The 27,626-nt window shown below is 59.8% G+C and overlaps 1 protein-coding gene across 3 annotated transcripts in view; it reads right to left on the bottom strand.

Annotated features, from left to right (window-relative positions):
- Positions 1-27,626, bottom strand: part of mybpc3 (myosin binding protein C3) — a 1,308,988-nt gene that overhangs the window by 1,267,566 nt on the left and 13,796 nt on the right. The gene's annotated exons all lie outside the window — the stretch shown is intronic.

Genomic DNA, 27,626 nt, shown 5'->3' with positions numbered 1-27,626 from the left:
ACCCCATAGACCCTCGCCTCAACACACACACACGCCATAGAACCACCCTCCACACACACACACCCCAATAACACCCCTTTCACACACACACCCGCCCCCCTAGACCCCCACCTCCACACACACACACACACCCCCCATAGACCCCCCGCACACACACACACACTCCCCATAGACCCCCCCGCACACACACACACACACACACACACACCCCCCCCCATAGACCCACCCTCCACACACACACACACCCCGCCATAGACCCCCCTCCACAAACACACACCCCCATAGACCCCCCATCCACACACACACACTTTCACAACCCCCCATAGAACCCACCTCCACACACACACACACCCCAATAACCCCCCATTCACACACACACACACCCCATAGACGCCCCCTCCACACACACACACCCTATAGACCCCCCCTCCACACACACACACACACACACACACACACACACCCCATAGACCCCCGCCTCAACACACACACCCCCAATAGAACCCCCCTCCGCACACACACACACACCCCAATAACCCCCCCTTCACACAAACACACACACACCCTTAGAGCCCCCCTCCACACACACACACACACCCCCCATAGAGCACCCCTCCACACACACACACACACACACACACACACACACAACCCCCATAGACCCCCCGCGCACACACACCCCCCGTGGACCCACCCTCCACACACACACACACACCCCCCATAGACCACCCTCCACACACACACCCCCCCCATAGACCCCCGTCCACACACACACACACCCCCCCATAGACCCCCCTCCACACACACACACACCCCCCCCATAGACCCCCCTCCACACACACACACACACCCCCCATAGAGCCCCCCTCCACACACACACAAACACCCCAATAGGGACACCCTCCACACACACACACACCCCCATAGGGACACCCTCCACACACACACACACACACACACACACACACACACACACACACACACACACACACACACACACACACACACACACACACCCATAGACACCCCCTCCACACACACACACACACAAACACACCCTTAGAACCCCCCTCCACACACACACACACACCCCATAGACCCCCCTCCACACACACACCCCAATAATCCCCCATTCACACACACACACCTCATAGACCCTCCCTCCACACACACCCCATAGACCCCCCCTCCACACGCACACACACCCCATAGACCCCCGCCTCAACACAGACACACCCCATAGACCCCCCCTCCACACACACACACACACACACCCCCCCCCATAGATCCCCCTCCACACACACACACACACACAGCCCCCATAGACGCCCCCTCCAGACACACCCCCCGTACAGCCCCCCTCCACACACACACACACACACCCCATAGACACCCCTCCACACACACACACCCCCCCATAGAGCCCCCCTCCACACACACACACACACACACACCCCCATAGACCCCCCATCCACACACACACACACACCCCATAGACCCCCCTCCACACACACACCCCAATAATCCCCCATTCACACACACACACCTCATAGACCCTCCCTCCACACACACCCCATAGACCCCCCCTCCACACACACACACACCCCATAGACCCCCGCCTCAACACAGACACACCCCATAGACCCCCCCTCCACACACACACACACACACACACCCCCCCCATAGATCCCCCTCCACACACACACACACACACAGCCCCCATAGACGCCCCCTCCAGACACACCCCCCGTACAGCGCCCCTCCACACACACACACACACACCCCATAGACACCCCTCCACACACACACACCCCCCCATAGAGCCCCCCTCCACACACACACACACACACACCCCCATAGACCCCCCATCCACACACACACATTCACAACCCCCCATAGAACCCCCCTCCACACACACACACCCCAATAACCCCCCATTCACACACACACACACCCCATAGACCCCCCCCTCCACACACACAAACACCCCATAGACCCCCCCCTCCACACACACACACACACACCCCATAGACCCCCGCCTCGACACACACACCCCCAATAGAACCCCCCTCCGCACACACACACACCCCCAATAGAACCCCCCTCCGCACACACACACACACCCCAATAACCCCCCCTCCACACAAACACACACACACCCTTAGAACCCCCCTCCACACACACACACACCCCCCATAGAGCACCCCTCCACACACACACACACACACACAACCCCCATAGACCCCCCGCGCACACACACCCCCCAAGAACCCACCCTCCACACACACACACACACCCCCCATAGACCACCCTCCACACACACACCCCCCCCCATAGACCCCCGTCCACACACACACACACACCCCCCATAGACCCCCCCTCCACACACACACACACAGCCCCCATAGACACCCCCTCCTCACACACCCCCCATAGAGCCCCCCTCCACACACACACACACACACCCCATAGACAACCTTCCACACACACACACACACCCCCCCATAGAGACCCCCTCCACACACACACACACACACACACACCCTTAGAACCCCCCTCCACACACACACACACCCCATAGACCCCCCCTCCACACTCACACCCCAATAATCCCCCATTCACACACACACCTCATAGACCCTCCCTCCACACACACCCCATAGACCCCCCCTCCACACACACACACACCCCATAGACCCCCGCCTCAACACAGACACACCCCATAGACCCCCCCTCCACACACACACACACCCCATAGACCCCCGCCTCAACACAGACACACCCCATAGACCCCCCCTCCACACACACACACACACACCCCCCATAGATCCCCCTCCACACACACACACACACACCCCCCATAGACCACCCTCCACACACACACACCCCCCATAGACCCCCGTCCACACACACACACACACACACCCCCCATAGACTCCCCTCCACACACACACACACAGCCCCCATAGACGCCCCCTCCTCACACACCCCCCATAGAGCCCCCCTCCACACACACACACACACACCCCATAGACAACCTTCCACACACACACACACCCCCAAAGAGACCCCCTCCACACACACACACACACACACACACCCCCATAGACACCCCCTCCACACACACACAGACACACACACACCCTTAGAACCCCCCCTCCACACACACACACACCCCATAGACCCCCCTCCACACACACACCCCAATAATCCCCCATTCACACACACACACACCTCATAGACCCTCCCTCCACACACACCCCATAGACCCCCCCTCCACACACACACACACCCCATAGACCCCCGCCTCAACACAGACACACCCCATAGACCCCCCCTCCACACACACACACACACACACACACACACCCCCCATAGATCCCCCTCCACACACACACACACTCCTCCCATAGACGCCCCCCTCCACACACACACACACACACACTCCCCATAGACCCCCCGCACACACACACACACCCCATAGACACCCCCTCCACACACACACCCCCACCCATAGAACACCCCTCCACACACAAACACAAACACACACACACACCCCCCATAGACCCCCCCTCCACACTCACACACACACCCCATAGACACCACTCCATACACACACACACACCCCATAGACCCCCCTCCACACACACACACCCCATAGACCCTCCCTTCACACACACCCCATAGACCCCCCTCCACACACACACACACACCCCAAAGACTCCCGCCTCAACACACACACAGCCCAATAACCCCCCATTCACACACACACCCCCCATAGACCCCCTGCACACACACACACACTCCCCATAGACCCCCCGCACACACACACACACACACACACACCCCCCATAGACCCACCCTCCACACACACACACCCCGCCATAGACCCCCCTCCACAAACACACACCCCCATAGACCCCCCTCCACACACACACCCCCCCATAGACCCCCCTCCACACACACACCCCCCCATAGACCCCCCTCCACACACACACCCCCCCATAGACCCCCCTCCACACACACACCCCCCCATAGACCCCCCTCCACACACACACACACACACACACACCCCCCATAGACCCCGCCTCCACACACACACACACAGCCCCCATAGACGCCCCCTCCAGACACACCCCCCATACAGCCCCCCTCCACACACACACACACATACCCCATAGACACACCTCCACACACACACACACCCCATAGAGCCCCCCTCCACACACACACACACACCCCCATAGACCCCCCATCCACACACACACATTCACAACCCCCCATAGAACCCCCCTCCACACACACAAACCCCAATAACCCCCCATTCACACACACACACACCCCATAGACCCCGCTCCACACACACACACCCCCCCATAGACCCCCCTCCACACACACCCCCCATAGAGCCCCCCTCCACACACACACAGACACCCCCCTTAGAGCCCCCCTCCACACACACACCCCATAGAACCCCCCTCCACAAACACACACACACCCCATAGACCCCCGCCTCAACACACACACCCCCCAATAACCCACCATTCACACACACTCACACCCCATAGACACCCCTCACACACACACACACACACACACACCCCATAGACACCCCTCCATACACACACACACACCCCCATAGACCCCCCTCCACACACACACACATACCCCATAGACCCCAGCCTCAACACACACACACCCCATAGAACCCCCCTCCGCACACGCACACACCCAAATAACCCCCCCTTCACACACACAAACACGCACCCCATAGACCCCCCCTCCACACACACACACACACACACACACACCCCTTAGAGCCCCCCTCCACACACACACACACACACCCCCGATTGACGCCCCCTCCACACACACACACCCCTTAGAGCCCCCCTCCACACACACACACACACACACACCACCCAGTGATGCCCCCTCCACACACACACACACACCCCCCATAGATGCCCCCTCCACACACACCCCCCATAGAGCCCCCCACCACACACACACAAACACCCCCCTTAGAGCCCCACTCCACACACACACACACCCCATACACACCCCTCACACACACACTCACCACATAGACACCACTCCACACACACACACACCCCCATAGACCCCCCCTCCACACACACACACACACACCCCCATAGACCCCCCCTCCACACACACACACATACCCCCCCTCCACACACACACACACCCCTTAGAGCCCCCCTCCACACACACACACACACACACCCCATTGACGCACCCTCCACACACACACACACCCCCCATAGACGCCCCCTCCACACACACCCGCCATAGAGCCCCCCTCCACACACACACAAACACCCCCCTTAAAGCCCCCCTCCACACACACACACACACACCCCCCATAGACCCCCCTCACACACACACACACCTCCATAGACTCCCCCTCCACACACACACTCATACCCCCCCCAGACCCCCCTCACACACACACCCCATAGACGCCCCTCCACACACACACACACCCCCATAGACCCCACCTCCACACACACACACCTCCATAGACCCCCCCTCCACACACACACACACCCCCATAGACCACCCCTCCACACACACACACCCCCATAGACCCCCCCCTCCACACACACACACACACACACACACACACACACACACCCCATAGACCCTCCCTTCACACACACCCTATAGACACCCCCTCCACAAACACACACACACCCCATAGACCCCCGCCTCAACACACACACACCCCAATAACCCACCATTCACACACACTCACACCCCATAGATCCCCCTCACACACACACACACACACACCATAGACACCCCTCCACACACACACACACCCCCATAGACCCCCCCTCCACACACACACACACACACCCATAGACCCCCCCCTCCACACACACACACACATACCCCCCCTCCACACACACACACACACACACACACACACCCCTTAGAGCCCCCCTCCACACACACACACACACACACACACACCCCATTGACGCACCCTCCACACACACACACACACCCCCCATAGATGCCCCCTCCACACACACCCCCCATAGAGCCCCCCTCCACACACACACAAACACCCCCCTTAAAGCCCCCCTCCACACACACACACACACACACACACCCCCATAGACCCCCCTCACACACACACACACACACACCTCCATAGACCCCCCCTCCACAAACACACTCATACCCCCCCATAGACCCCCCCCTCCACACACACACACACACACCCCATAGACCCTCCCTTCACACACACCCCACAGACTCCCCCTCCACAAACACACACACACCCCATAGTCCCCCGCCTCAACACACACACACCCCAATAACCCACCATTCACACACACTCACACCCCATAGATCCCCCTCACACACACACACACACCCCATAGACACCCCTCCACACACACACACATCCCCATAGACCCCCCTCCACACACACACTCACACCCCCATAGACCCCCCTCACACACACACCCCATAGACGCCCCTCCACACACACACACACACCCCATAGACACCCCTCCACACACACACACACCCCCATAGACCCCCCCCCACACACACACACACACATACACACCCCATAGACTCCCCCTCCACACAGACACACACATACCCCCACATAGACCCCCCCTCCACAGACACACACACACACACACCCCATAGACCTTCCCTTAACACACACCCCATAGAGCCCCCCACCACAAACATACACACACCCCATAGACCCCCGCCTCAACACACACACACACCCCAATAATCCACCATTCACACACACTCACACCCAATAGACCCCCCCCCCTCCACACACACACACCCCCATAGATCCCCCTCCACACACACACACCCCCCATAGATTCCCCTCCACACACACACACACTCCTCCCATAGACGCACCCTCCACACACACATACACCCCCCATAGAGCCCCCCTCCACACACATACACACAAACAATCCCCATAGACCCCACGCACACACACACACACACACACACACACCGCCCCATAGACCACTACTCCACACACAAACACACACACACCCCCCCCATAGACCCCACCTCCACACACACACACACACACCCCATAGAACCCCCCTCCACACACAAACACCCCATGGACCCCCCTCCACACACACACACCCCAATAACCCCCCATTCACACACACACACTCCCCATAGACTCCCCCTCCACACAGACACACACACCCCATACAGCCTCCCTCCACACACACCACATCGACCCCCCCTCCACACACACCCCATAGACCCCCCTCCACACACACCCCATAGACCCCATAGAACCCCCCTCCACCCACACACACACACCCCATAGAACCCCTCTCCGCACACACACACACACCCCAATAACCGACCCTTCACACACACACACAAACCCCATAGAGCCCCCCCTCCACACACACACACACACACACACACACACACACAAACCCCCCATAGACACACCCTCCACACACACACACACACACACTCCTCCCATAGACGCCCCCTCCACACACACACACACACACCCCCCCATAGAGCCCCCCTCCACACACACACATACCCCCCATAGACCCCCCCGCACACACCCCCATAGAACCACCCTCCACACACACACACACACACACACTCCTCCCATAGACGCCCCCTCCACACACACACACACACCCCCCCATAGAGACCCCTCCACACACACACATACCCCCCATAGACCACCCGCACACACCCCCATAGAACCACCCTCCACACACACACACACACACACACACTGCCCCATAGACCCCCCTCCACATAAACACCCCACCATAGAGCCCCCCTCCACACACACACAACCCCCATAGACCCCCCCTCCACACACACACACCCCCATAGACCCCCCTCCACACATACACACCCCAATAATCCCCCATTCACACACACACACACCCCACAGACTCCCCCTCCACACACACACACACACCCCATAGACCCTCCCTCCACACACACCCCATAGACCCCCCCTCCAAACACACCCCATAGACCCCCCCTCCACACACACCCCCCATAGAGCCCCCCTCAACAAACACACACACACCCCATAGACCCCCACCTCAACACACCCACGCACCATAGAAACCCCCTCCGCGCACACACACACGCCAATAACCACCCCTTCACATACACACACACACACACCCCATAGACCCCCCCTCCACACACACACACACTCCCCCCATAGACACCCCTCTACACACACACACCCCATAGACCCGCCCTCCACACACACCCCATAGACCCCCCCTCCACACACACACCCCATAGAACCCCCCTCCACACACACACCCCATAGACCCCCCCCTCCACACACACACACACACACACCTCCCATAGACACCCCCGCCACACACACACACCCCCCATAGAGCCCCCTCCACACACACACACACACCCCCCATAGAGCCCCACTCCACACACACACACACTCCCCCCATAGACACCCCTTCACACACATACACCCCCCATAGACCCCCACTCCACACAGACACACCCACCCCCCCATAGACCCACCCTCCACACACACACACACCCCATAGACCCTCCCATCACACACACCCCATAAACCCCCCCTCCACACACACACAAACACACCCCATAGACCCTCGCCTCAACACACACACACGCCATAGAACCACCCTCCACACACACACACCCCAATAACACCCCTTTCACACACACACCCGCCCCCCTAGACCCCCACCTCCACACACACACACACACACCCCCCATAGACCCCCCGCACACACACACACACTCCCCATAGACCCCCCCGCACACACACACACACACACACACACACCCCCCCCATAGACCCACCCTCCACACACACACACACCCCGCCATAGACCCCCCTCCACAAACACACACCCCCATAGACCCCCCATCCACACACACACACTTTCACAACCCCCCATAGAACCCACCTCCACACACACACACACCCCAATAACCCCCCATTCACACACACACACACCCCATAGACGCCCCCTCCACACACACACACCCTATAGACCCCCCCTCCACACACACACACACACACACACACACACACACACACCCCATAGACCCCCGCCTCAACACACACACCCCCAATAGAACCCCCCTCCGCACACACACACACACCCCAATAACCCCCCCTTCACACAAACACACACACACCCTTAGAGCCCCCCTCCACACACACACACACACCCCCCATAGAGCACCCCTCCACACACACACACACACACACACACACACACAACCCCCATAGACCCCCCGCGCACACACACCCCCCATGGACCCACCCTCCACACACACACACACACCCCCCATAGACCACCCTCCACACACACACACCCCCCATAGACCCCCGTCCACACACACACACACCCCCCCATAGACCCCCCTCCACACACACACACACACCCCCCCCATAGACCCCCCTCCACACACACACACACACCCCCCATAGAGCCCCCCTCCACACACACACAAACACCCCAATAGGGACACCCTCCACACACACACACACCCCCATAGGGACACCCTCCACACACACACACACACACACACACACACACACACACACACACACACACACACACCCATAGACACCCCCTCCACACACACACACACACAAACACACCCTTAGAACCCCCCTCCACACACACACACACACCCCATAGACCCCCCTCCACACACACACCCCAATAATCCCCCATTCACACACACACACCTCATAGACCCTCCCTCCACACACACCCCATAGACCCCCCCTCCACACACACACACACCCCATAGACCCCCGCCTCAACACAGACACACCCCATAGACCCCCCCTCCACACACACACACACACACACCCCCCCCATAGATCCCCCTCCACACACACACACACACACAGCCCCCCATAGACGCCCCCTCCAGACACACCCCCCGTACAGCCCCCCTCCACACACACACACACACACCCCATAGACACCCCTCCACACACACACACCCCCCCATAGAGCCCCCCTCCACACACACACACACACACACCCCCATAGACCCCCCATCCACACACACACACACACCCCATAGACCCCCCTCCACACACACACCCCAATAATCCCCCATTCACACACACACACCTCATAGACCCTCCCTCCACACACACCCCATAGACCCCCCCTCCACACACACACACACCCCATAGACCCCCGCCTCAACACAGACACACCCCATAGACCCCCCCTCCACACACACACACACACACACACCCCCCCCATAGATCCCCCTCCACACACACACACACACACAGCCCCCATAGACGCCCCCTCCAGACACACCCCCCGTACAGCGCCCCTCCACACACACACACACACACCCCATAGACACCCCTCCACACACACACACCCCCCCATAGAGCCCCCCTCCACACACACACACACACACACCCCCATAGACCCCCCATCCACACACACACATTCACAACCCCCCATAGAACCCCCCTCCACACACACACACCCCAATAACCCCCCATTCACACACACACACACCCCATAGACCCCCCCCCTCCACACACACAAACACCCCATAGACCCCCCCCTCCACACACACACACACACACCCCATAGACCCCCGCCTCGACACACACACCCCCAATAGAACCCCCCTCCGCACACACACACACCCCCAATAGAACCCCCCTCCGCACACACACACACACCCCAATAACCCCCCCTCCACACAAACACACACACACCCTTAGAACCCCCCTCCACACACACACACACCCCCCATAGAGCACCCCTCCACACACACACACACACACACAACCCCCATAGACCCCCCGCGCACACACACCCCCCAAGAACCCACCCTCCACACACACACACACACCCCCCATAGACCACCCTCCACACACACACCCCCCCCCATAGACCCCCGTCCACACACACACACACACCCCCCATAGACCCCCCTCCACACACACACACACAGCCCCCATAGACACCCCCTCCTCACACACCCCCCATAGAGCCCCCCTCCACACACACACACACACACCCCATAGACAACCTTCCACACACACACACACACCCCCCCATAGAGACCCCCTCCACACACACACACACACACACACACCCTTAGAACCCCCCTCCACACACACACACACCCCATAGACCCCCCCTCCACACTCACACCCCAATAATCCCCCATTCACACACACACCTCATAGACCCTCCCTCCACACACACCCCATAGACCCCCCCTCCACACACACACACACCCCATAGACCCCCGCCTCAACACAGACACACCCCATAGACCCCCCCTCCACACACACACACACCCCATAGACCCCCGCCTCAACACAGACACACCCCATAGACCCCCCCTCCACACACACACACACACACACCCCCCATAGATCCCCCTCCACACACACACACACACACCCCCCATAGACCACCCTCCACACACACACACCCCCCATAGACCCCCGTCCACACACACACACACACACACCCCCCATAGACTCCCCTCCACACACACACACACAGCCCCCATAGACGCCCCCTCCTCACACACCCCCCATAGAGCCCCCCTCCACACACACACACACACACCCCATAGACAACCTTCCACACACACACACACCCCCAAAGAGACCCCCTCCACACACACACACACACACACACACCCCCATAGACACCCCCTCCACACACACACAGACACACACACACCCTTAGAACCCCCCCTCCACACACACACACACCCCATAGACCCCCCTCCACACACACACCCCAATAATCCCCCATTCACACACACACACACCTCATAGACCCTCCCTCCACACACACCCCATAGACCCCCCCTCCACACACACACACACCCCATAGACCCCCGCCTCAACACAGACACACCCCATAGACCCCCCCCTCCACACACACACACACACACACACACACACACCCCCCATAGATCCCCCTCCACACACACACACACTCCTCCCATAGACGCCCCCTCCACACACACACACACACACACTCCCCATAGACCCCCCGCACACACACACACACCCCATAGACACCCCCTCCACACACACACCCCCACCCATAGAACACCCCTCCACACACAAACACAAACACACACACACACCCCCCATAGACCCCCCCTCCACACTCACACACACACCCCATAGACACCACTCCATACACACACACACACCCCATAGACCCCCCTCCACACACACACACCCCATAGACCCTCCCTTCACACACACCCCATAGACCCCCCTCCACACACACACACACACCCCAAAGACTCCCGCCTCAACACACACACAGCCCAATAACCCCCCATTCACACACACACACACACACACACACACACACACACACACACACACACACACACACACACACACACACACACACACACACACACACACACACACACACACACACACACACACCCCATAGACCCTCCCTTCACATACACCCCATAGACCCCCCCTCCACACACACAAACACACCCCATAGACCCCCGCCTCAACACACACACACCCCATAGAACCCCCCCTCCGCACACACACACCCCAATAACACCCCTTTCACACACACACCCCCCATAGACCCCCTGCACACACACACACACTCCCCATAGACCCCCCGCACACACACACACACACACACACACCCCCCATAGACCCACCCTCCACACACACACACCCCGCCATAGACCCCCCTCCACAAACACACACCCCCATAGACCCCCCTCCACACACACACCCCCCCATAGACCCCCCTCCACACACACACCCCCCCATAGACCCCCCTCCACACACACACCCCCCCATAGACCCCCCTCCACACACACACCCCCCCATAGACCCACCCTCCACACACACACACACACACACACACCCCCCATAGACCCCGCCTCCACACACACACACACAGCCCCCATAGACGCCCCCTCCAGACACACCCCCCATACAGCCCCCCTCCACACACACACACACATACCCCATAGACACACCTCCACACACACACACACCCCATAGAGCCCCCCTCCACACACACACACACACCCCCATAGACCCCCCATCCACACACACACATTCACAACCCCCCATAGAACCCCCCTCCACACACACAAACCCCAATAACCCCCCATTCACACACACACACACCCCATAGACCCCGCTCCACACACACACACCCCCCCATAGACCCCCCTCCACACACACCCCCCATAGAGCCCCCCTCCACACACACACAGACACCCCCCTTAGAGCCCCCCTCCACACACACACCCCATAGAACCCCCTCCACAAACACACACACACCCCATAGACCCCCGCCTCAACACACACACCCCCCAATAACCCACCATTCACACACACTCACACCCCATAGACACCCCTCACACACACACACACACACACACACCCCATAGACACCCCTCCATACACACACACACACCCCCATAGACCCCCCTCCACACACACACACATACCCCATAGACCCCAGCCTCAACACACACACACCCCATAGAACCCCCCTCCGCACACGCACACACCCAAATAACCCCCCCTTCACACACACAAACACGCACCCCATAGACCCCCCCTCCACACACACACACACACACACACACACCCCTTAGAGCCCCCCTCCACACACACACACACACACCCCCGATTGACGCCCCCTCCACACACACACACCCCTTAGAGCCCCCTCCACACACACACACACACACACACCACCCAGTGATGCCCCCTCCACACACACACACACACCCCCCATAGATGCCCCCTCCACACACACCCCCCATAGAGCCCCCCACCACACACACACAAACACCCCCCTTAGAGCCCCACTCCACACACACACACACCCCATACACACCCCTCACACACACACACTCACCACATAGACACCACTCCACACACACACACACCCCCATAGACCCCCCCTCCACACACACACACACACACCCCCATAGACCCCCCCTCCACACACACACACATACCCCCCCTCCACACACACACACACCCCTTAGAGCCCCCCTCCACACACACACACACACACACCCCATTGACGCACCCTCCACACACACACACACCCCCCATAGACGCCCCCTCCACACACACCCGCCATAGAGCCCCCCTCCACACACACACAAACACCCCCCTTAAAGCCCCCCTCCACACACACACACACACACCCCCCATAGACCCCCTCACACACACACACACACACCTCCATAGACTCCCCCTCCACACACACACTCATACCCCCCCCAGACCCCCCTCACACACACACCCCATAGACGCCCCTCCACACACACACACACCCCCATAGACCCCACCTCCACACACACACACCTCCATAGACCCCCCCTCCACACACACACACACCCCCATAGACCACCCCTCCACACACACACACCCCCATAGACCCCCCCCCTCCACACACACACACACACACACACACACACACACACACACACACCCCATAGACCCTCCCTTCACACACACCCTATAGACACCCCCTCCACAAACACACACACACCCCATAGACCCCCGCCTCAACACACACACACCCCAATAACCCACCATTCACACACACTCACACCCCATAGATCCCCCTCACACACACACACACACACACCATAGACACCCCTCCACACACACACACACCCCCATAGACCCCCCCTCCACACACACACACACACACCCATAGACCCCCCCCTCCACACACACACACATACCCCCCCTCCACACACACACACACACACACACACACACCCCTTAGAGCCCCCCTCCACACACACACACACACACACACACCCCATTGACGCACCCTCCACACACACACACACACCCCCCATAGATGCCCCCTCCACACACACCCCCCATAGAGCCCCCCTCCACACACACACAAACACCCCCCTTAAAGCCCCCCTCCACACACACACACACACACACACACCCCCATAGACCCCCCTCACACACACACACACACACACCTCCATAGACCCCCCCTCCACAAACACACTCATACCCCCCCATAGACCCCCCCCTCCACACACACACACACACACCCCATAGACCCTCCCTTCACACACACCCCACAGACTCCCCCTCCACAAACACACACACACCCCATAGTCCCCCGCCTCAACACACACACACCCCAATAACCCACCATTCACACACACTCACACCCCATAGATCCCCCTCACACACACACACACACCCCATAGACACCCCTCCACACACACACACATCCCCATAGACCCCCCTCCACACACACACTCACACCCCCATAGACCCCCCTCACACACACACCCCATAGACGCCCCTCCACACACACACACACACCCCATAGACACCCCTCCACACACACACACACCCCCATAGACCCCCCCCCCACACACACACACACATACACACCCCCATAGACTCCCCCTCCACACAGACACACACATACCCCCACATAGACCCCCCCTCCACAGACACACACACACACACACCCCATAGACCTTCCCTTAACACACACCCCATAGAGCCCCCCACCACAAACATACACACACCCCATAGACCCCCGCCTCAACACACACACACACCCCAATAATCCACCATTCACACACACTCACACCCAATAGACCCCCCCCCTCCACACACACACACCCCCATAGATCCCCCTCCACACACACACACCCCCCATAGATTCCCCTCCACACACACACACACACTCCTCCCATAGACGCACCCTCCACACACACATACACCCCCCATAGAGCCCCCCTCCACACACATACACACAAACAATCCCCATAGACCCCACGCACACACACACACACACACACACACCGCCCCATAGACCACTACTCCACACACAAACACACACACACCCCCCCCATAGACCCCACCTCCACACACACACACACACACCCCATAGAACCCCCCTCCACACACAAACACCCCATGGACCCCCCTCCACACACACACACCCCAATAACCCCCCATTCACACACACACACTCCCCATAGACTCCCCCTCCACACAGACACACACACCCCATACAGCCTCCCTCCACACACACCACATCGACCCCCCCTCCACACACACCCCATAGACCCCCCTCCACACACACCCCATAGACCCCATAGAACCCCCCTCCACCCACACACACACACCCCATAGAACCCCTCTCCGCACACACACACACACCCCAATAACCGACCCTTCACACACACACACAAACCCCATAGACCCCCCCTCCACACACACACACACACACACACACACACACACAAACCCCCCATAGACACACCCTCCACACACACACACACACACACACACTCCTCCCATAGACGCCCCCTCCACACACACACACACACACCCCCCCATAGAGCCCCCCTCCACACACACACATACCCCCCATAGACCCCCCGCACACACCCCCATAGAACCACCCTCCACACACACACACACACACACACTCCTCCCATAGACGCCCCCTCCACAGACACACACACACCCCCCCATAGAGCCCCCCTCCACACACACACATACCCCCCATAGACCACCCGCACACACCCCCATAGAACCACCCTCCACACACACACACACACACACACACTGCCCCATAGACCCCCCTCCACATAAACACCCCACCATAGAGCCCCCCTCCACACACACACAACCCCCATAGACCCCCCCTCCACACACACACACCCCCATAGACCCCCCTCCACACATACACACCCCAATAATCCCCCATTCACACACACACACACCCCACAGACTCCCCCTCCACACACACACACACACCCCATAGACCCTCCCTCCACACACACCCCATAGACCCCCCCTCCAAACACACCCCATAGACCCCCCCTCCACACACACCCCCCATAGAGCCCCCCTCAACAAACACACACACACCCCATAGACCCCCACCTCAACACACCCACGCACCATAGAAACCCCCTCCGCGCACACACACACGCCAATAACCACCCCTTCACATACACACACACACACACCCCATAGACCCCCCCTCCACACACACACACACTCCCCCCATAGACACCCCTCTACACACACACACCCCATAGACCCGCCCTCCACACACACCCCATAGACCCCCCCTCCACACACACACCCCATAGAACCCCCCTCCACACACACACCCCATAGACCCCCCCTCCACACACACACACACACACACCTCCCATAGACACCCCCGCCACACACACACACCCCCCATAGAGCCCCCTCCACACACACACACACACCCCCCATAGAGCCCCACTCCACACACACACACACTCCCCCCATAGACACCCCTTCACACACATACACCCCCCCATAGACCCCCACTCCACACAGACACACCCACCCCCCCATAGACCCACCCTCCACACACACACACACCCCATAGACCCTCCCATCACACACACCCCATAAACCCCCCCTCCACACACACACAAACACACCCCATAGACCCTCGCCTCAACACACACACACGCCATAGAACCACCCTCCACACACACACACCCCAATAACACCCCTTTCACACACACACCCGCCCCCCTAGACCCCCACCTCCACACACACACACACACACCCCCCATAGACCCCCCGCACACACACACACACTCCCCATAGACCCCCCCGCACACACACACACACACACACACACACCCCCCCCATAGACCCACCCTCCACACACACACACACCCCGCCATAGACCCCCCTCCACAAACACACACCCCCATAGACCCCCCATCCACACACACACACTTTCACAACCCCCCATAGAACCCACCTCCACACACACACACACCCCAATAACCCCCCATTCACACACACACACACCCCATAGACGCCCCCTCCACACACACACACCCTATAGACCCCCCCTCCACACACACACACACACACACACACACACACACACACCCCATAGACCCCCGCCTCAACACACACACCCCCAATAGAACCCCCCTCCGCACACACACACACACCCCAATAACCCCCCCTTCACACAAACACACACACACCCTTAGAGCCCCCCTCCACACACACACACACACCCCCCATAGAGCACCCCTCCACACACACACACACACACACACACACACACAACCCCCATAGACCCCCCGCGCACACACACCCCCCATGGACCCACCCTCCACACACACACACACACCCCCCATAGACCACCCTCCACACACACACCCCCCCCATAGACCCCCGTCCACACACACACACACCCCCCCATAGACCCCCCTCCACACACACACACACACCCCCCCCATAGACCCCCCTCCACACACACACACACACCCCCCATAGAGCCCCCCTCCACACACACACAAACACCCCAATAGGGACACCCTCCACACACACACACACCCCCATAGGGACACCCTCCACACACACACACACACACACACACACACACACACACACACACACACACCCATAGACACCCCCTCCACACACACACACACACAAACACACCCTTAGAACCCCCCTCCACACACACACACACACCCCATAGACCCCCCTCCACACACACACCCCAATAATCCCCCATTCACACACACACACCTCATAGACCCTCCCTCCACACACACCCCATAGACCCCCCCTCCACACACACACACACCCCATAGACCCCCGCCTCAACACAGACACACCCCATAGACCCCCCCTCCACACACACACACACACACACCCCCCCCATAGATCCCCCTCCACACACACACACACACACAGCCCCCATAGACGCCCCCTCCAGACACACCCCCCGTACAGCCCCCCTCCACACACACACACACACACCCCATAGACACCCCTCCACACACACACACCCCCCCATAGAGCCCCCCTCCACACACACACACACACACACCCCCATAGACCCCCCATCCACACACACACACACACCCCATAGACCCCCCTCCACACACACACCCCAATAATCCCCCATTCACACACACACACCTCATAGACCCTCCCTCCACACACACCCCATAGACCCCCCCTCCACACACACACACACCCCATAGACCCCCGCCTCAACACAGACACACCCCATAGACCCCCCCTCCACACACACACACACACACACACCCCCCCCATAGATCCCCCTCCACACACACACACACACACAGCCCCCATAGACGCCCCCTCCAGACACACCCCCCGTACAGCGCCCCTCCACACACACACACACACACCCCATAGACACCCCTCCACACACACACACCCCCCCATAGAGCCCCCCTCCACACACACACACACACACACCCCCATAGACCCCCCATCCACACACACACATTCACAACCCCCCATAGAACCCCCCTCCACACACACACACCCCAATAACCCCCCATTCACACACACACACACCCCATAGACCCCCCCCCTCCACACACACAAACACCCCATAGACCCCCCCCTCCACACACACACACACACACCCCATAGACCCCCGCCTCGACACACACACCCCCAATAGAACCCCCCTCCGCACACACACACACCCCCAATAGAACCCCCCTCCGCACACACACACACACCCCAATAACCCCCCCTCCACACAAACACACACACACCCTTAGAACCCCCCTCCACACACACACACACCCCCCATAGAGCACCCCTCCACACACACACACACACACACAACCCCCATAGACCCCCCGCGCACACACACCCCCCAAGAACCCACCCTCCACACACACACACACACCCCCCATAGACCACCCTCCACACACACACCCCCCCCCATAGACCCCCGTCCACACACACACACACACCCCCCATAGACCCCCCTCCACACACACACACACACAGCCCCCATAGACACCCCCTCCTCACACACCCCCCATAGAGCCCCCCTCCACACACACACACACACACCCCATAGACAACCTTCCACACACACACACACACCCCCCCATAGAGACCCCCTCCACACACACACACACACACACACACCCTTAGAACCCCCCTCCACACACACACACACCCCATAGACCCCCCCTCCACACTCACACCCCAATAATCCCCCATTCACACACACACCTCATAGACCCTCCCTCCACACACACCCCATAGACCCCCCCTCCACACACACACACACCCCATAGACCCCCGCCTCAACACAGACACACCCCATAGACCCCCCCTCCACACACACACACACCCCATAGACCCCCGCCTCAACACAGACACACCCCATAGACCCCCCCTCCACACACACACACACACACACCCCCCATAGATCCCCCTCCACACACACACACACACCCCCCATAGACCACCCTCCACACACACACACCCCCCATAGACCCCCGTCCACACACACACACACACACACCCCCCATAGACTCCCCTCCACACACACACACACAGCCCCCATAGACGCCCCCTCCTCACACACCCCCCATAGAGCCCCCCTCCACACACACACACACACACCCCATAGACAACCTTCCACACACACACACACCCCCAAAGAGACCCCCTCCACACACACACACACACACACACACCCCCATAGACACCCCCTCCACACACACACAGACACACACACACCCTTAGAACCCCCCCTCCACACACACACACACCCCATAGACCCCCCTCCACACACACACCCCAATAATCCCCCATTCACACACACACACACCTCATAGACCCTCCCTCCACACACACCCCATAGACCCCCCCTCCACACACACACACACCCCATAGACCCCCGCCTCAACACAGACACACCCCATAGACCCCCCCTCCACACACACACACACACACACACACACACACCCCCCATAGATCCCCCTCCACACACACACACACTCCTCCCATAGACGCCCCCTCCACACACACACACACACACACTCCCCATAGACCCCCCGCACACACACACACACCCCATAGACACCCCCTCCACACACACACCCCCACCCATAGAACACCCCTCCACACACAAACACAAACACACACACACACCCCCCATAGACCCCCCCTCCACACTCACACACACACCCCATAGACACCACTCCATACACACACACACACCCCATAGACCCCCCTCCACACACACACACCCCATAGACCCTCCCTTCACACACACCCCATAGACCCCCCTCCACACACACACACACACCCCAAAGACTCCCGCCTCAACACACACACAGCCCAATAACCCCCCATTCACACACACACACACACACACACACACACACACACACACACACACACACACACACACACACACACACACACACACACACACACACACCCCATAGACCCTCCCTTCACATACACCCCATAGACCCCCCCTCCACACACACAAACACACCCCATAGACCCCCGCCTCAACACACACACACCCCATAGAACCCCCCCTCCGCACACACACACCCCAATAACACCCCTTTCACACACACACCCCCCATAGACCCCCTGCACACACACACACACTCCCCATAGACCCCCCGCACACACACACACACACACACACACCCCCCATAGACCCACCCTCCACACACACACACCCCGCCATAGACCCCCCTCCACAAACACACACCCCCATAGACCCCCCTCCACACACACACCCCCCCATAGACCCCCCTCCACACACACACCCCCCCATAGACCCCCCTCCACACACACACCCCCCCATAGACCCCCCTCCACACACACACCCCCCCATAGACCCCCCTCCACACACACACACACACACACACACCCCCCATAGACCCCGCCTCCACACACACACACACAGCCCCCATAGACGCCCCCTCCAGACACACCCCCCATACAGCCCCCCTCCACACACACACACACATACCCCATAGACACACCTCCACACACACACACACCCCATAGAGCCCCCCTCCACACACACACACACACCCCCATAGACCCCCCATCCACACACACACATTCACAACCCCCCATAGAACCCCCCTCCACACACACAAACCCCAATAACCCCCCATTCACACACACACACACCCCATAGACCCCGCTCCACACACACACACCCCCCCATAGACCCCCCTCCACACACACCCCCCATAGAGCCCCCCTCCACACACACACAGACACCCCCCTTAGAGCCCCCCTCCACACACACACCCCATAGAACCCCCTCCACAAACACACACACACCCCATAGACCCCCCCTCCAAACACACCCCATAGACCCCCCCTCCACACACACCCCCCATAGAGCCCCCCTCAACAAACACACACACACCCCATAGACCCCCACCTCAACACACCCACGCACCATAGAAACCCCCTCCGCGCACACACACACGCCAATAACCACCCCTTCACATACACACACACACACACCCCATAGACCCCCCCTCCACACACACACACACTCCCCCCATAGACACCCCTCTACACACACACACCCCATAGACCCGCCCTCCACACACACCCCATAGACCCCCCCTCCACACACACACCCCATAGAACCCCCCTCCACACACACACCCCATAGACCCCCCCTCCACACACACACACACACACACCTCCCATAGACACCCCCGCCACACACACACACCCCCCATAGAGCCCCCTCCACACACACACACACACCCCCCATAGAGCCCCACTCCACACACACACACACTCCCCCCATAGACACCCCTTCACACACATACACCCCCCCATAGACCCCCACTCCACACAGACACACCCACCCCCCCATAGACCCACCCTCCACACACACACACACCCCATAGACCCTCCCATCACACACACCCCATAAACCCCCCCTCCACACACACACAAACACACCCCATAGACCCTCGCCTCAACACACACACACGCCATAGAACCACCCTCCACACACACACACCCCAATAACACCCCTTTCACACACACACCCGCCCCCCTAGACCCCCACCTCCACACACACACACACACACCCCCCATAGACCCCCTGCACACACACACACACTCCCCATAGACCCCCCCGCACACACACACACACACACACACACACCCCCCCCATAGACCCACCCTCCACACACACACACACCCCGCCATAGACCCCCCTCCACAAACACACACCCCCATAGACCCCCCATCCACACACACACACTTTCACAACCCCCCATAGAACCCACCTCCACACACACACACACCCCAATAACCCCCCATTCACACACACACACACCCCATAGACGCCCCCTCCACACACACACACCCTATAGACCCCCCCTCCACACACACACACACACACACACACACACACACACCCCATAGACCCCCGCCTCAACACACACACCCCCAATAGAACCCCCCTCCGCACACACACACACACCCCAATAACCCCCCCTTCACACAAACACACACACACCCTTAGAGCCCCCCTCCACACACACACACACACCCCCCATAGAGCACCCCTCCACACACACACACACACACACACACACACACAACCCCCATAGACCCCCCGCGCACACACACCCCCCATGGACCCACCCTCCACACACACACACACACCCCCCATAGACCACCCTCCACACACACACCCCCCCCATAGACCCCCGTCCACACACACACACACCCCCCCATAGACCCCCCTCCACACACACACACACACCCCCCCCATAGACCCCCCTCCACACACACACACACACCCCCCATAGAGCCCCCCTCCACACACACACAAACACCCCAATAGGGACACCCTCCACACACACACACACCCCCATAGGGACACCCTCCACACACACACACACACACACACACACACACACACACACACACACACACACCCATAGACACCCCCTCCACACACACACACACACAAACACACCCTTAGAACCCCCCTCCACACACACACACACACCCCATAGACCCCCCTCCACACACACACCCCAATAATCCCCCATTCACACACACACACCTCATAGACCCTCCCTCCACACACACCCCATAGACCCCCCCTCCACACACACACACACCCCATAGACCCCCGCCTCAACACAGACACACCCCATAGACCCCCCCTCCACACACACACACACACACACCCCCCCCATAGATCCCCCTCCACACACACACACACACACAGCCCCCATAGACGCCCCCTCCAGACACACCCCCCGTACAGCCCCCCTCCACACACACACACACACACCCCATAGACACCCCTCCACACACACACACCCCCCCATAGAGCCCCCCTCCACACACACACACACACACACCCCCATAGACCCCCCCATCCACACACACACACACACCCCATAGACCCCCCTCCACACACACACCCCAATAATCCCCCATTCACACACACACACCTCATAGACCCTCCCTCCACACACACCCCATAGACCCCCCCTCCACACACACACACACCCCATAGACCCCCGCCTCAACACAGACACACCCCATAGACCCCCCCTCCACACACACACACACACACACACCCCCCCCATAGATCCCCCTCCACACACACACACACACACAGCCCCCATAGACGCCCCCTCCAGACACACCCCCCGTACAGCGCCCCTCCACACACACACACACACACCCCATAGACACCCCTCCACACACACACACCCCCCCATAGAGCCCCCCTCCACACACACACACACACACACCCCCATAGACCCCCCATCCACACACACACATTCACAACCCCCCATAGAACCCCCCTCCACACACACACACCCCAATAACCCCCCATTCACACACACACACACCCCATAGACCCCCCCCTCCACACACACAAACACCCCATAGACCCCCCCCTCCACACACACACACACACACCCCATAGACCCCCGCCTCGACACACACACCCCCAATAGAACCCCCCTCCGCACACACACACACCCCCAATAGAACCCCCCTCCGCACACACACACACACCCCAATAACCCCCCCTCCACACAAACACACACACACCCTTAGAACCCCCCTCCACACACACACACACCCCCCATAGAGCACCCCTCCACACACACACACACACACAACCCCCATAGACCCCCCCGCGCACACACACCCCCCAAGAACCCACCCTCCACACACACACACACACCCCCCATAGACCACCCTCCACACACACACCCCCCCCCCATAGACCCCCGTCCACACACACACACACACCCCCCATAGACCCCCCTCCACACACACACACACAGCCCCCATAGACACCCCCTCCTCACACACCCCCCATAGAGCCCCCCTCCACACACACACACACACACACCCCATAGACAACCTTCCACACACACACACACACCCCCCCATAGAGACCCCCTCCACACACACACACACACACACACACCCTTAGAACCCCCCTCCACACACACACACACCCCATAGACCCCCCCTCCACACTCACACCCCAATAATCCCCCATTCACACACACACCTCATAGACCCTCCCTCCACACACACCCCATAGACCCCCCCTCCACACACACACACACCCCATAGACCCCCGCCTCAACACAGACACACCCCATAGACCCCCCCTCCACACACACACACACCCCATAGACCCCCGCCTCAACACAGACACACCCCATAGACCCCCCCTCCACACACACACACACACACACCCCCCATAGATCCCCCTCCACACACACACACACACACCCCCCATAGACCACCCTCCACACACACACACCCCCCATAGACCCCCGTCCACACACACACACACACACCCCCCATAGACTCCCCTCCACACACACACACACAGCCCCCATAGACGCCCCCTCCTCACACACCCCCCATAGAGCCCCCCTCCACACACACACACACACACCCCATAGACAACCTTCCACACACACACACACCCCCAAAGAGACCCCCTCCACACACACACACACACACACACACCCCCATAGACACCCCCTCCACACACACACAGACACACACACACCCTTAGAACCCCCCCTCCACACACACACACACCCCATAGACCCCCCTCCACACACACACCCCAATAATCCCCCATTCACACACACACACACCTCATAGACCCTCCCTCCACACACACCCCATAGACCCCCCCTCCACACACACACACACCCCATAGACCCCCGCCTCAACACAGACACACCCCATAGACCCCCCCTCCACACACACACACACACACACACACACACACCCCCCATAGATCCCCCTCCACACACACACACACTCCTCCCATAGACGCCCCCTCCACACACACACACACACACACTCCCCATAGACCCCCCGCACACACACACACACCCCATAGACACCCCCTCCACACACACACCCCCACCCATAGAACACCCCTCCACACACAAACACAAACACACACACACACCCCCCATAGACCCCCCCTCCACACTCACACACACACCCCATAGACACCACTCCATACACACACACACACCCCATAGACCCCCCTCCACACACACACACCCCATAGACCCTCCCTTCACACACACCCCATAGACCCCCCTCCACACACACACACACACCCCAAAGACTCCCGCCTCAACACACACACAGCCCAATAACCCCCCATTCACACACACACACACACACACACACACACACACACACACACACACACACACACACACACACACACACACACACACACACCCCATAGACCCTCCCTTCACATACACCCCATAGACCCCCCCTCCACACACACAAACACACCCCATAGACCCCCGCCTCAACACACACACACCCCATAGAACCCCCCCTCCGCACACACACACCCCAATAACACCCCTTTCACACACACACCCCCCATAGACCCCCTGCACACACACACACACTCCCCATAGACCCCCCGCACACACACACACACACACACACACCCCCCCATAGACCCACCCTCCACACACACACACCCCGCCATAGACCCCCCTCCACAAACACACACCCCCATAGACCCCCCTCCACACACACACCCCCCCATAGACCCCCCTCCACACACACACCCCCCCATAGACCCCCCTCCACACACACACCCCCCCATAGACCCCCCTCCACACACACACCCCCCCATAGACCCCCCTCCACACACACACACACACACACACCCCCCATAGACCCCGCCTCCACACACACACACACAGCCCCCATAGACGCCCCCCTCCAGACACACCCCCCATACAGCCCCCCTCCACACACACACACACATACCCCATAGACACACCTCCACACACACACACACCCCATAGAGCCCCCCTCCACACACACACACACACCCCCATAGACCCCCCATCCACACACACACATTCACAACCCCCCATAGAACCCCCCTCCACACACACAAACCCCAATAACCCCCCATTCACACACACACACACCCCATAGACCCCGCTCCACACACACACACCCCCCCATAGACCCCCCTCCACACACACCCCCCATAGAGCCCCCCTCCACACACACACAGACACCCCCCTTAGAGCCCCCCTCCACACACACACCCCATAGAACCCCCTCCACAAACACACACACACCCCATAGACCCCCGCCTCAACACACACACCCCCCAATAACCCACCATTCA

Source organism: Carcharodon carcharias, chromosome 10, assembly GCF_017639515.1.
Source record: "Carcharodon carcharias isolate sCarCar2 chromosome 10, sCarCar2.pri, whole genome shotgun sequence".
In the NCBI taxonomy this organism is placed as follows: Eukaryota; Metazoa; Chordata; class Chondrichthyes; order Lamniformes; family Lamnidae; genus Carcharodon; species Carcharodon carcharias.
The sequence above is the reverse complement of the archived record's forward strand: the minus strand, read 5'-3'. Positions and strand labels throughout refer to the sequence as shown.